We start from the raw sequence: 13,836 nt of genomic DNA, 5'->3' as shown, positions 1-13,836 counted from the left end.
ATCAAGCTGATGATCATCCTAAAAGGGTTCAGTTTCTCCTGCTCCCGTGAACTCAGAATGACAAGTGTCCGTTTTCTTCATCCTCTGGATATTACAAACTTCTCCAAACCAGTGGCTCTGTGCTCTCCTTAACAAAAATAGGGTTCTAAAATGCATTTTACCAACTTTGGCCTAACTTAATCAGGAAAACAATATAAACACTACATTTTTAGAATTATTATAATATTCACTACATTTTAATGTAACACTACATTTTTAGAATTATTATAATATTTTCTATAGGTTACTATGCTGCTCAGTTCCATTTCCAAACTTGATTGGCACTCCCCAATTTTGATGCTCTTCAGATGGATAAAGGGTATTGGAAACCAGAATAATAGCCTTGCCCTGGATCAAGAAACAAAAACTACTTCTTTTAAATTGATGCCATTTCAAAAGCTATCAAATTTTGCTCAAATTACCAACCATCACCTGTAGTTGGCAATGACTGCTTTGAAGTTTCATATAAGCTAGGTCCAACCGAGGGACTTCTATTTCTCCGTAGTACACTCTACCTGGGAATAATGACTTTAAATTTTTAAGAGACTGAGTCTTACTCTGCACCCTAGCTGGAGTGCAGCAGCACAATCACAGCTTACTGCAATCACTGCAGCCTTGGACTCCTGGGCTCAAGGGATCCTCCTACTTCAGCCTCCCAAATAGCCGGGATTACAGGTACATGCCACCACACCTGGCTAATTTTTAACATTCTCGTGGAGGTGGGGTCTCACTGTGCTGCCCAGGCTGGTTTCAAACTCCTGGCTTCAGGTGATCCTCCCACCTCAGCCTCCCACAGCACTGGGATTACAGGTATGAGCCTCTGCACCTGGCCTGATGTTTTAAAAAGTATGAAAGATGTTCCCCACTCCCTAAATGGAATTAACCCTTATGCTTTAGTAGAAGTCCATATTAGAACCTTATTGGAATTCAAGGGCTTAAATCCCAGGCAGAGTGTTCTCGTTGCCTTTATGCTTTCCTAGTCCTGCTTGGTCATTTAAGAGAGGAGGGGAAAAGGACTGCTAATGTGGGAAAGCATCTAACATACAGAGACAGAGGAAGAACGTCTAGAACAAGCTTGTCCAACCTCCGGCCCACGGGCCGCATGTGGCCCAAGACAGCTTTGAATGCATCCCAACAGAAATTCACGAAGTTTCTTAAAACATTACAAAATTTTTCTCTGTGTGTGTGTGTGTTTTTTTTTCCTAGCTCATCAGCTACTCTTAGTGTTAGTGTATTTTATGTGTGGCCCAAGACAAGTTTTCTTCCAATGTGGCCCAGGGAAGCCAAAAGATTGGACACCCCGATCTAGAATCTTGTTTTACCAGAAATGTGCTAAAGTCAAACATTCCTCTATCGTAAAGACAATTCTTTAGACCAGGCATGGTGGCTCACGCCTATAGTCCCAGCACTTTGGGAGGCCGAGGCAGGTGGATCACTTGAGGTCAGGAGTTTGAGACCAACCTGGCCAACATGGTGAAACCTCGTCCCTACTAAAAATACAAAAATTAGCTAGGCATGGTGGTACATGCCTGTAATTCCAGCTACTCGGGAGGCTGAGGCAGAAGAATCGCTTGAATCCAGGAGGTGGAGGTTGCAGTGGGCTGAGATCGCACCACTGCACTCCAGCCTGGGCAACAGAGAGACTCTGTCTTGAAAAAAAAAAAAAAAAAAAAGTCAATTCTTTAATGTATGATCTTAGCCTGGAAAAGTTCTCTTTCTCCCAGGGAAGGTTGATAGGGACAAGAAAGGAAAGCAAGAAAAGGGCTGTAATAATAGTAACAATAATGTTTATGATTGTTATATAACAACAAAAGGAGCACCTTTTTCTTACCTCCAGAATCTCTTTAATTATGGTGTTCAGCAAGTCAATGAATTTATTTATTTATTTTTTTTTTTGAGACGGAGTCTCCCTCTGTTGCCAGGCTGGAGTGCAGTGGTGCAATCTCGGCTCACTGCGACCTCCACCTCCCGAATTCAAGCAATTCTCCTGCCTCAGCCTCCCAAGTAGCTGGGACTACAGGCGTGTGCCACCACACCCAGCTAATGTTTGTATTTTTAGTAGAGACAGGGTTTCACCATGTTGGCCAGGATGGTCTCAATCTCTAGACCTTGTGATCCACCTGCCTTGGCCTCCCAAAGTGCTGGGATTACAGGTGTGAGCCACCGTGCCCGGCCAAGTCAATGAGTTTTAATAATGCTTATTTTTCCCTATCTTTTGAAGTTAAAAAGTTGGCTTGCTAACCAGCTATAACTTTTAGTATGTTAAAATGTTCTGGTCTCACTAGCAAATCACAAAGGCCCAGCAATACGTCATTCTCCCATATATTCTGCATTGTCTATTAATTTTTTACATGACTTAGGGCACATCGGCCAGGTGCAGTGGCTCATGCCTGCAATCCCAGCACTTTGGGAGGCTGAGGAAGGAAGATTGCTTGAGCCCAGGAGTTGGAGACTTGGGGCATGTGATCACCAAACTGAGTCTGAAGTGCTGACTGTAAAATGGATATACCACTAAACTACCTCAAAGAGCTGTTGCTGGAAAGAGCAAATACAACTCACCATAAAATATTCTTAAATAATCCAGTAGGACCTCACTTGTCCAGGGCCACACCCATTTACAAATGGGTGCTATGCAGAGCATCCAGGGCTGATGCCAAGTCTGTTGGCCCTGGCGCCATGTTCCTGTACCCTTGTCTCCACTGCTGAGGCCTGCAGCCAGTCACCCTCTAGGCTCCCCACCCCTCTCCATCTGCCATGCTCTCATTTTATGCGTGTGCCTTTGTTCATTCTGATGAACAGAAGCCTGATTCTGCTTAGTGTTGCCCATGGTGGGGTCTCCAGTGCTCATTCATACCAAGGATGACCACAGGCATTATAAAGCTTGCTGCAGTGAATGGGGGTGTCAGGGCAAGGAAGGGATATTCAGCTACCTGGACCCCTTCTGGTCCTAAATGAAACAAAGAAGCAAAGCTGTACTATACAACAGTTAAACTTAATAAGGCATCTGAGGAGAAACCTGTGTTTCTCTCTATAGTTTATTCAGAAAGAGCAAGCAGAATATTTTTGGAAATAATGAAAAATCCACTGATACATTTAGAGCTTTTGGTGGGTCTAAGATTTAAGTGGCGTAGGAGAAAAGAAACTGAGATGTATTACTTGTACATTTTTCTTCTGACACCTTGATATTCCAGTTTAAACTACCTCGAATTATGCCACAAATCTGTGTCTTTAAGTCCACAGATTCTTAGGTCTTTGAGATCAATTCACCCCTAGTTATACAGATAGCAAACTGTTAAGAAACCAGTCTAAAGTTTTCTTGCTCCTTTGTGCTAAGTTCACCAGAATTCAAGCCTCTGACTTTAACGATGGTGCTCCCTTTTCTTATACCACAACGTGGATTTGCTCATGGTTATTTTCCTTTAATAAATTCTTGCCACAAGTGAATTTAGGCTGTTTTTAATTAAGGTCTTAACCAAAAGATCATTTGGAAAACTCTGTCCCTCCCACAAGGCAGGACAAGCTTGTTCTGACCAGCTGTTCAAAGATTTTTCTGCTCAATCATCAAAGCTTGCAATATCCTCTTACAGTCCTGATAAGGTGAGCACCACTTCCAACCTATCTATGAAAAAAGTATCTCTCTCAAACTTCCAACCCAAAATTAACAAAAGTGAGGAGAAGATTCACAGGGAAGCAGTAAACCTGGAGCAGGGGGTGGGGACCACGTTTGATAGGAATCTTCATTAACATGATTTTAAGGAGTGATAGGACTTCTCTTTTTACATAATTCCACCAGAATTCATAATGTTTTCGTGCCATAGACGCCTCCTTTGGCCTCCTGATGAAGTCTATTGGACCCCTTTTCTCAGGCTAGTGCTTTTTTATGCCTTAAAAAAGAACATATATATATATATATATATATATATAAAATATGATTACAAAGGAAACACTTTGTATTGAAATATAGCTATTCAAAATACTAAAAAGCAGTTTATCATACAGTAATCTATGTTCTTCTGTGTTAGTGCATTAAATAAAAAGATCCAGCAGCAGGTCAAAAATTACTGTAATTTTGAAGTCATGATGAGCATAAACAATATTTCAAGACAGCTGCAACAAGTGTAATGTGATATGAAAATATCTATTTCTATGGGTGACAGTCAAACACACTGCCAGTTCTACTGTGGTTTAGTGCCTACGTTCATACTAGAAGAAAACGCTAAATTTCAGTTAGAGGGTAGTCACAAAAAAAATTAAGTGATATCTAGAATTCTATCCAGGGGCCCACATTAACAACCTGAACCATAGAACTGGTCTGTAATCTCCTTCAGGTCTAATTCATTTGATTCCTAAGATCTAACTAGCATAATGCACGACACAGATAGGCACTTGGCAATTGCATGAATTGAACTGAGTCCACAGAGTCTGAATTTAAAAACAAAACAAAACATTAGAAAGGGGCTGAGGCTGCCTTGAGTAATCTTCTATGCCCCTTAATCTCAGCGAGTCCACCCACTGCCAGCTTCCTTCAAGTTCTTCATTCATTTCGCAAATATTCACAGAGCACCTAGTGAGCGTCGGGCAACATTGTGGGCACCTGGCAAACAAAAGAGTCTAACTGCAGATGGTGATGAATGTTAATAAAACACGAAAATAGGATAAAGAGTGACTGGCAGACCAGATGGTAGCAAGGGCTTTTCTGAAGTGACAGGTGAGTCAATAGATGACAAGGAGCCAAGGTCATATGAAGATGTGAGGCAAGGCCATTCCAGGCAGATGGGAGAGCAAGTGCAAAGGCCCTGAGGCAGGAAGAAGCTCGGCACAGCCCTTTCTTGCCTTGTGCTCCCTACATCGAACACACCTGGCCATACCACACCCTGGAAGAGCCTCATCAGAGAGTCTATGTGAGGAAACGTCGAACAGGGTCTTCCACAAGACGCTGGAAGAGGCCCTGTTCACCTCTCCCCTAACCTTCCCTCCATTTATCCCATTTTCACATACTCCAGACCACATCCATCTCTCAATCAGAAAATTTCAGGGCAGAAGCTGTTCCACAAATCATCTAATTCAACCCCAGCTGTAATCATCCGACCACACCTTCTGTTACAAGAAACTCAGCCCACTGAAGAAGTACGCTTTCCCTAAACGTAAGGTCTGTGGTCTATACCATATATCTTGCCTCAAACAAACCTAAACTGCTTTCCCCTGATAGATCTAATGGGCTTGTCTTATTTACACTTTGAGCTCCTTCAGGTAAGCAGCAGCCTTGCCTTCCCTGTCTTCTCCATGTACAGAGCAGAAGTGAACACACAGCCTGCGCAGTTAATCTAAAAGGAGGTGGCCAACGAACACCATGGCCTCCAGGTTCACAGACGCCCCTCCCCAAGGCCCCAGAGTTGGTGAGTTCTAGACAAGATGGAAGAGTTTTTTGAAAACAGCCACAATCTTGAGGCCAATTATGTTGGGGTAGCTTGTATTCTAAATCAGTTTTCTCCTTCACAGGTGCCTTGGGCTAAATGCCCGCCCCCACGTCCCCGTTAAATTCCTGTGTTGAAGTCATAACCCCCAGTGCCTCAGAATGTGGCTGTATTTGGAGAATGAACCTTTAAAGAGGTGATTAAGTTGAAAGAGGCCATTGGGGTGAGCCCAAATCCAATCTGAAGGAAAAGACACCCGGTGCGCTTATGACAGAGGGACGACCAGGTGAAGAGGCAGCCATCTTGGAGCCGAGACGGGCCTCAGAGGAAACCTCCCTGACGACACCTTGGACTTCCAGTCTCCAGATCAGGGAGAGAATAGATTTCTGCCGTTGAAGCCACCCAGTCTGTGGTACTTTCTTATGGCAGCCCTACCAGACTAATCTAATAGGTGTCTAAATTTAGATATTTCCAAAAACAGAGGCTGAGACAAGGAGTTGTGTGCAGGTAGTTTATTGGGAAGTGATCCTGGGAGGAGGGAGAGTGAGGTGGGTGTATTATTGAAGAGTGTGTGTAGAAGGTCATGGCTGCAGGTAACAGGGGCTTCATTCTGCTGAGGCCTCCCAAGAAGCATCCAGAATGCCCCCTGGAACTGTTCTAGGAAGTAGGGCCATTTATCCACTGGCTTCCATTCCCACTGGTAGAGGGTGGCCCTGGGGTGTTGACCCCCCACTCCGACTCATAGGTTGCAATATGTTCAGTCTGCTCCTAGAGAGACAAAAAAGCAAAAAGCAGTGCTCCTGGCACCTGAGGCAGGACACCATCAGCAGAAGGCAAATCTCAGCTCACGGGACACTGCGCCACGGGATGCGAGGTGGGAGCAGACGGAGTACTGTATGAAGTCAGCAGATCACCGTTGACGCAGCTGGTTCCTTCTCCAGAAGCAAAAACATCTTTAAGGTCACTGAAGATAGCAACATTCTGCAATGGACCCATTTTGAGGCCACAGAGATGTAATGATACTGGCATCCAGAGACAGTTGCATTCCTCCCACAAGGTAGATTCAGGTGTCAGCTGATGGCGAGAAGTGTTGAGGAATACCGTGTCTCCAGCATGCTCATTTTCAGCACGCTCTTGTGAATTCTGTGTTTTAAGTGAGAGTTTTGGTTGGGCCTTTTTGCTATTTTCCAAAGATAATCTAATTCTTTTTTTTCTTTTTCTTGAGACAGAGTCTCTCTTTGTTGCCCAGGGTGGAGTGCAGTGGCGCCATCTTGGCCCACTGCAACCTCCATCTCCTGGGTTCAAGTGATTCTCCTGCCTCAGCCTCCCAAGTAGCTGGGATGACAGGTGTGCGCCACCATGCCCAACTAATTTTTGTATTTTTATTACAGATAGGGTTTTGCCATGTTGGCCAGGCTGGTCTCGAACTCCTGACCTCAGGTGATCTGCCTGCTTTAGCCAAAAATAACCTAATTCTTTTATAATCAACGTGTCCCTCTATTGCAACTGGCCCTCAACTCTGAAGTGAATCCTACTGCTTATGAAAAGAAGAAAGAGTAAAATCACCTCACTTAAGTTCTAGGTAATCTCTAGAAGCCAACCCATAAAAAGGATTTTTCTCTCCCATCCAAGTTTCCCCTCTGGAATTGAGGTGTTATGTCAAATATGGTACTTCTGAATGTCACGTGAACAACTAACTCCAGTTTATTCAAGCTACCCTTTAAGACCAATAAATGTGCTTATGGGATAAATTTTCTAAATTCCCTTCAGGAATTTATTTCCTTTTCTTTGGCAAATAACTATACGAGATTTATCACTTAATACTTTGTAAAGTAAAACATCCAAGATAAAGTTATGCAGGGAGATGTCAGACGTGAATGGTATTTCCTGGTATTTTCCAATTATCCTGAGTCCTATCTTTAGAGTTATCAGATTTAGCAAATAAAAATACAGAGCATTAAGTAAGTTAAATTAGAATTTCAAACAAACAACAAATTTTAAAAATATCTATATCCCCAATATTGCATGGGACCTACTTATACTAAAAAGGTTATTTGTTGTTTATCTGAAATTCAAATTGAACTTGGCATCGTGTATTTTATCTGGTAACCCTATCTTAATATTCCAGAATGGAAAAATAGCAAATTTAGAATTTAAAAGTAGAATTTATATTTAAAATATAACCTCCTATTTTAACTTTGATTAACTACAGCAGAATACTCAAAGCATGATTAGTTAGAACAAGCTGCTATTTTAACAGAGAGGATTCATTTTAGAACTGATGGCTCATTATAACAACTAGGGTGGTTCAATTTGAAAGGAAAAAAATAGGGCATTTTATTTAATATTTAATAAAATATTAAAATTCCCCTGGGAATCAATGTGTAAGAACAAAAAAACCATGTATTATTATTTGCATAAGAAAGAGCAATTAAAATGTAGTAAGCACACATTTTATTTGTGTAACTTGCCACTGTTTAGTGCTTACAGAAGCTAAAACATCAATGTGGGTTAAGATACTGAAAAAAAAAAAAAAAAAAAAAGAAACAAAAAAGAAAGTGGTTGGAAAAAAATTTGATTGGATCTCAAAATTGTACATATCTCAAACTATGCAGAACAGAACAGAAACAGTTTCCTCTCCAACTTTGTCCTTCTTAGTTTGAGAAATGGTCCTAGACTTTCCAGAAAAAATACAGTAGTCTCTCCTCATCCTCCGAGGATACATTCCAAGACCCCTACTGCATGCCTGAAACCTCAGGTAGTACCAAACCCTATACATACTATGTTTTTTCCTATACAGTAAGGAATGAGCGTTGGGGAATAGTGTAATATAGTGCGAATACACCGGACAAAGGGGATGACTCAAGTCCCAGGTGGGATTTAATGATGCTACTCAGATCAGTGTGCAATTTAAAACTTACAAATTGTTTATTTCTGGAATTTTTCATGTAATATTTTTGGACCTTAGGTAACTGAAAGCACGAAAAGCAACACTGTGGATAAGGGGGACAACGAATATACCTTTGTTTGAGATGGCTTATATGACACTGTAGCTGGGGACAAAGAATGCCTGTGATAGGCACAGAATTATCTGAGAGCAAGACTTGTTAACCTTGGCACTAGTGACATTTTGGGCTGGATAATTCTTTGTTGTGGGGAGGCTATCACATATGTTATAGGATGTTTAACAGTATCCCTGGCCTCTACGCACTAGATGCCAATAGCATCTCCCATCCCCAGTTACGAAAATCAAAAATGTCTCCAGACATTGCCAAAGGTTGCATGAGGGGCAGAACATTCCCCAGTTGAGAACCACTGGTCTACGAGAACCTCTGATGTTTTGGCTCTGCCCTGGCAATGACAGGCTTGAGTTCCCAGAAATTTCTAAAAATATCATTGTAGGGCAGCTTAGAATAACAAAAGGGGGGAAAAAGCTGCAACGAAATTTGCACCAAATCCATGTTGACCAAAATTGTTCTATATATATTTACGGAACAATTAAAATAGATTTATCTACCTAAAGATGCCCCTAACTCTTTATATGTGGAAGTTGTGTACTAATCCAAGATTTAGGCAGGAGATCTGTTTTCAGCACCAACTCTACTCTTTGCTTACCACGTATCAGAGGGCTAACCTTTCTGACCCTGTCTGCATTCCAACATTGCTTCTCATTCAGCCGCCCCCTCCCCAGTCAACCCTGAGAGGTAAGTCATTAACCGTCCCATGTTAGATGAGGAAGCTTGGGGGCTAGGCGTGGTGGCTCACGTCTATAATCCCAGCACTTTTGGGAGGCCGAGGCAGGTGGATCACTTGAGGTCAAGAGTTCGAGACCAGCCTGGCCAGTATGGTGAAATCCCGTGTCTACTAAAAATACAAAAATTAGCCAGGCATGGTGGCATGTGCCTATAATCCCACTACTTGGGAGGCTGAGGCAGGAGAATCGCTTGAATCCGGGAAGCAGAGGTTGCAGTGAGCCAAGATCGCACCATTGCACTCCAGCCTAGGTGTCACAGCGAGAATCCATCTCAAAAAACAAAAAAAAATAAAAAATAAAAGAGGAAGCTTGGGTCTAGAAAAGAGAAATGACTGCCTGAGTTCCCGCAGCTGGTGAGATTTTAAACTCCAAAGTCCAAGCCCTTAACCACCTCCCTCACCTTGGGAGAAAAGAAAATCACTAAATGTCTGTGACCTTAGTTTCATTTCCTTGCCTCTAACTTAGAAATAAACATTTCAGTACTTCAGAGTCCCTGCGAGAGCTTCAACGCAGTTCACTGAATCGTTGCAGGAGGGACCAAAGTCCCTCGGTGAACAGTGGTGTTCACCGAGGCCTGCTGTGCTGGGCAGCACCCATCTCAAAGGCCAGAAGAACCACACCCTAACTCAGAGATCTGCTGCAGAATTTAAATGAACTGCTGCCAACTCACTTGGAAAGAGCACTATCAGGGATGCAAATGTAAATAGTAAATACCATTAAGGAGCTCCTAGGACTTCGAAAAGAGATGCATGGCATGGAAGGTGTGTGGCAGGTGTCAGGAAGGCCAGCTTCCACAGTGACATTCTCTCCAAGTCACCTCAAATGGTAGTCCAAATGTATGCTGGCAGAATGGGCAGTCACTTCCGCAGCAAAACCTCCCTGAGGTCCCCAAGAATTCAATGGCCACAGTGAGTCTCTGTGGCTTAGTGGACAGTCACAGAAGGTCTGAGCAGAAGGGGGCCTTAGAAATCACTTTTATTTGACAAATGAGAAACTGGAGCCCAGAGGTGAAAAGAATTGATCCCACCCAACCTGCCAGGTCCCTGGTGCCTGACTACACCGCAAACCCCAGTGTAACCCCTGCCCTGGCTGACCTTTCTTCCCTAAGCAGATTTTGCAGGAGTAGTTTCAGGACCATATTATTGTTCTGAACTTCTAAGAGGAAAGGGCCAAATACAAAGTGTTTGGTTAACTCAGTCAATGAAGCATAAATGAAATGTTTAAATCTTTGAGTTACAAAGCCTCATTAGGGTAAGAAGGTGCTGTAGGAGTGGACGTAGGGAGGGTTTGTGAGTCCCATTATATGATAAGAAATGCTGTTAGGCTGGAATGAGTTCGATATGCCCAGGGGAGGCAGGCAGGAGTGGTAGTGAACATTTGTCTTCTTTTTATATATGCAAAAACCCCAGCTAACATTGCACCTTATGCAGAACTTTTCATTCTCAGTCACTTTTACACATATATTACCCCATTTTCTTCCCCCAGCATCACAGTGGAGAAGGTATGGATAGGTGGTTTGGGGTGCCAATAAACCATAGACTATTTGAAGAAAAAAAATGTCTCACCCGTAGTTTCATGAAGCCACATTTAGATTCTAGGTCTAATTTCAACAGATATCAGCACAGCGGAGCTACAGTTACAGTGGACAGATCATTTGTCAAGAATGGAAAAAGCCAGGATGCCAGGGCAGTTGTATTGGGGGGGATGGGAAGGAAGAAGTGAAAGTCTATTTTAAAAGAAATGTAGCGAAAAACTGCTAACAGAGCAGGCAGAGTTCAAGTTTAAACCCTGGGCATGAGGGAAAGCCCGGTCAGCTGAGGCCATGCCAACACTTCAGGGTTACAAGCACCACTGATCACCAATAGCACAGCCCTGGAAGGCCCATGTGTGGCCACGATCCCGAAATGACACTAGGTGGAGATCAGGCAGATACCACCAACAGAGAGGCTGGGAATGGAATAGATATTTCAGCCATAACTGCAGACGGGAAAAACAAGATTGGGGCGGCAAGTGCTAAATAAATCACAAAATAATTCTTCATTTACCTTTCAGTCTGGAAGTAAACCTATGCTTTCACAAAATTAAGAGTGCAGTCATGTGGTAAAAACAAGAAATCTTTGATTCGGTGCCTTCTATTGTGTAATACAAAATTGGATAATGTAGACCAAAAAACAATAAATGAATGACAAAGCAAAACTATATATTTTTATAAAAGCCACTAAGATTTAATTCCCCTATACTTACACCAGTAATTGTTGAAGAAAAGGTAAATTAAAGGACTCAGGATATGAAAACAAACTTGATCCCCATCACCACTGCCAATTAATTACATGCACATGAGAAATTCACTAAGCAGCTAATCATTTATATTCTGGCCTAGTATTTCCGCACAACTATTGTATTAGATATTTAAATTTGCAATTTCAAATGGACTCATTGTCACAGGCCTCTTAGTCCATTTTACACACAAAATCAATACACTATTCCTAATAAATAAGATTACTTTTCCAAAACTCCCAGTGGGAGCTCAGCGGGACTTCTGTTTGGGAGCCTGCTTCAAACTTCTCCAAAGAAAATTACTTTCCTGATGTTCACCTCTAAGAACCAACAGAAGGCACCTGAGAGAACTCAAATGAAGAGGTAACCACCTGAGGGGGAAGGGAGGGCTCAAACTGTTAGGTAATTTAGACACATGAATGTCCCAGTTTAAATGCCCCTCTACAGCAAAGCGTTTCTGGATCCACCTGAGACCTCTGTTCCTCCACTAGAGAGCTAAGACACGTTGTTGCATTTTCTTCTAAAAGGTAGAAGGGGCCGGGCGCGGTGGCTCACGCCTGTAATCCCAGCAATTTGGGAGGCCCAGGTGGAGGTGGGGGCAGATCACCTAGGGTCAGGAGTTCAAGACCAGCCTGGCCAACATGGTAAAACCCTGTCTCTACAAAAAATACAAAAATTAGCTGGGCATGGTGGCGTGCGCCTGTAGTCCTGGCTCCTCAGGAGGTTGAGGCAGAAGAATCAGTTGAACCCGGGAGGCAGAGTTTGCAGTGAGCCAAGATCGTGCCACTGCACTCCAGCCTGGGCGACAGAGCAAGACTTTGTCTCGAAAAAAAAAAAAAAAGTAGAAGGTTCCTGGGGTTGTGCGCACAGCTCCTCCCAGCCTACTGCCCCATCCTTAATGCCCAGGGCTGTGTGTTCCTCACCTTTGTATTCCAAACCACATAACCACCTCTAGAAAAGAGCCGAGGAAGGGTTACACAGTGTTTGGCATTAAAAAAAAGCATTGGGTAAATAATTTCTCTCCCCACTCACTTAAACTTTAGCCTGTGGTCCCAACTTGACTTGTATCCTAAATCTGAACAAATACCCTTGGCAAAGCCAAATTTTTCAACTCTTGTGCCCCAGTGGATAAATCCTTTAGGGAGATCTTGCTAGGTCTTCCCTTCATGCAATAAACACTCTACTCTGTAAATGCCACTGACCACCCTGCAGGACATGGAGAAACACCTGATAACCCGCCCTAGACAATGGCCTGCCCTCATCCTGTGAGAAAACCCCACGTGTCTGGGTTGCATAATGGTTAAGAGAGGTTTCGAAATTTCCTGGACTTGGTCTGGAACCCTGGTTCTGCCAATGTCCAGAAATGTAGCCTTGGACAAACTGCTTCATCACTGAGCCTCACTTTCCTCATCTACAGATGAGGATATTGGCACCAACTCTCAAGGTTTGTTGTATCAGATGAAATAAAAAATGTAAACAGCTTACTGCTATTCCCAGTGCAGTAGACTATCTAATAAGTGCAGAGAGTTTTTTTTCTTATAACCCTAAACTCACAGTAGATGGGGGAGAAGAAGCCCAATTTGTAAAAATGCAAGTAAGCATGAACATAAAAACTGTAATTTTAATGAAAAAAAAAAGTATGTAACAGGAAGCAGATTTTCCTTATTTATAGCAAATCATATCACAAAGCTACTGTATTCAAAACAGTGTGCTGCTTCTTTACAAAGGGATAAAGGTTATCAATGGAGCAGAGTAGAAAGTTCAGAGACAGAACAACACAGACACACATGCACACAGCACATACATGCATGTATGCATGTACACACACACACACACACACACACAAACACTCTCTCTCTCTCTCTAATATGAGAAAAGGGAATTTCAAGTGCATGCGTGGGGAAAGCGGAACCATCCAATAAATGGCGCTAGTTTAACTGGCTATTCATTTAGGAAAAATAAAGTCACACCTTTAAAACACACACACACACACATACACATACCCTTCCACTGAGGTTAAAGATCAAAATAATAAAATTATGAAGCTAGGAGAAAAAATACATAGAATATTGCTATGGTTTGCAGGTTAGGAAAGGCCTTCCCAAAGCAAGCCACCAAACTCAAACTGTAAAAGCTGTAATTTTGGCTGGGTGCAATGGCTCGCACCTGAGGTCAGGAGTTCGAGACCAGCCTGACCAACATGGTGAAACCCCATCTCTACTAACAATACAAAAAATTAGCCGGGCATGGTAGTGGGCGCCTGTAATCTCAGCTACTTGGGAGGCTGAGGCAGGAGAATCGGTTGAACTCGGGAGGCAGAGGTTGCAGTGAGCCAAGATCAGGCCATTGCAC

At 42.8% G+C, this 13,836-nt stretch overlaps 1 protein-coding gene across 3 annotated transcripts in view; it reads right to left on the bottom strand.

Annotated features, from left to right (window-relative positions):
• Positions 1 to 13,836, bottom strand: part of E2F3 (E2F transcription factor 3) — a 91,820-nt gene that overhangs the window by 56,032 nt on the left and 21,952 nt on the right. The window lies entirely within an intron of this gene.

This window comes from Pongo pygmaeus, chromosome 5 (assembly GCF_028885625.2).
Source record: "Pongo pygmaeus isolate AG05252 chromosome 5, NHGRI_mPonPyg2-v2.0_pri, whole genome shotgun sequence".
Taxonomy (NCBI): domain Eukaryota; kingdom Metazoa; phylum Chordata; class Mammalia; order Primates; family Hominidae; genus Pongo; species Pongo pygmaeus.
This window is presented reverse-complemented; position numbering and strand designations above follow the sequence as displayed.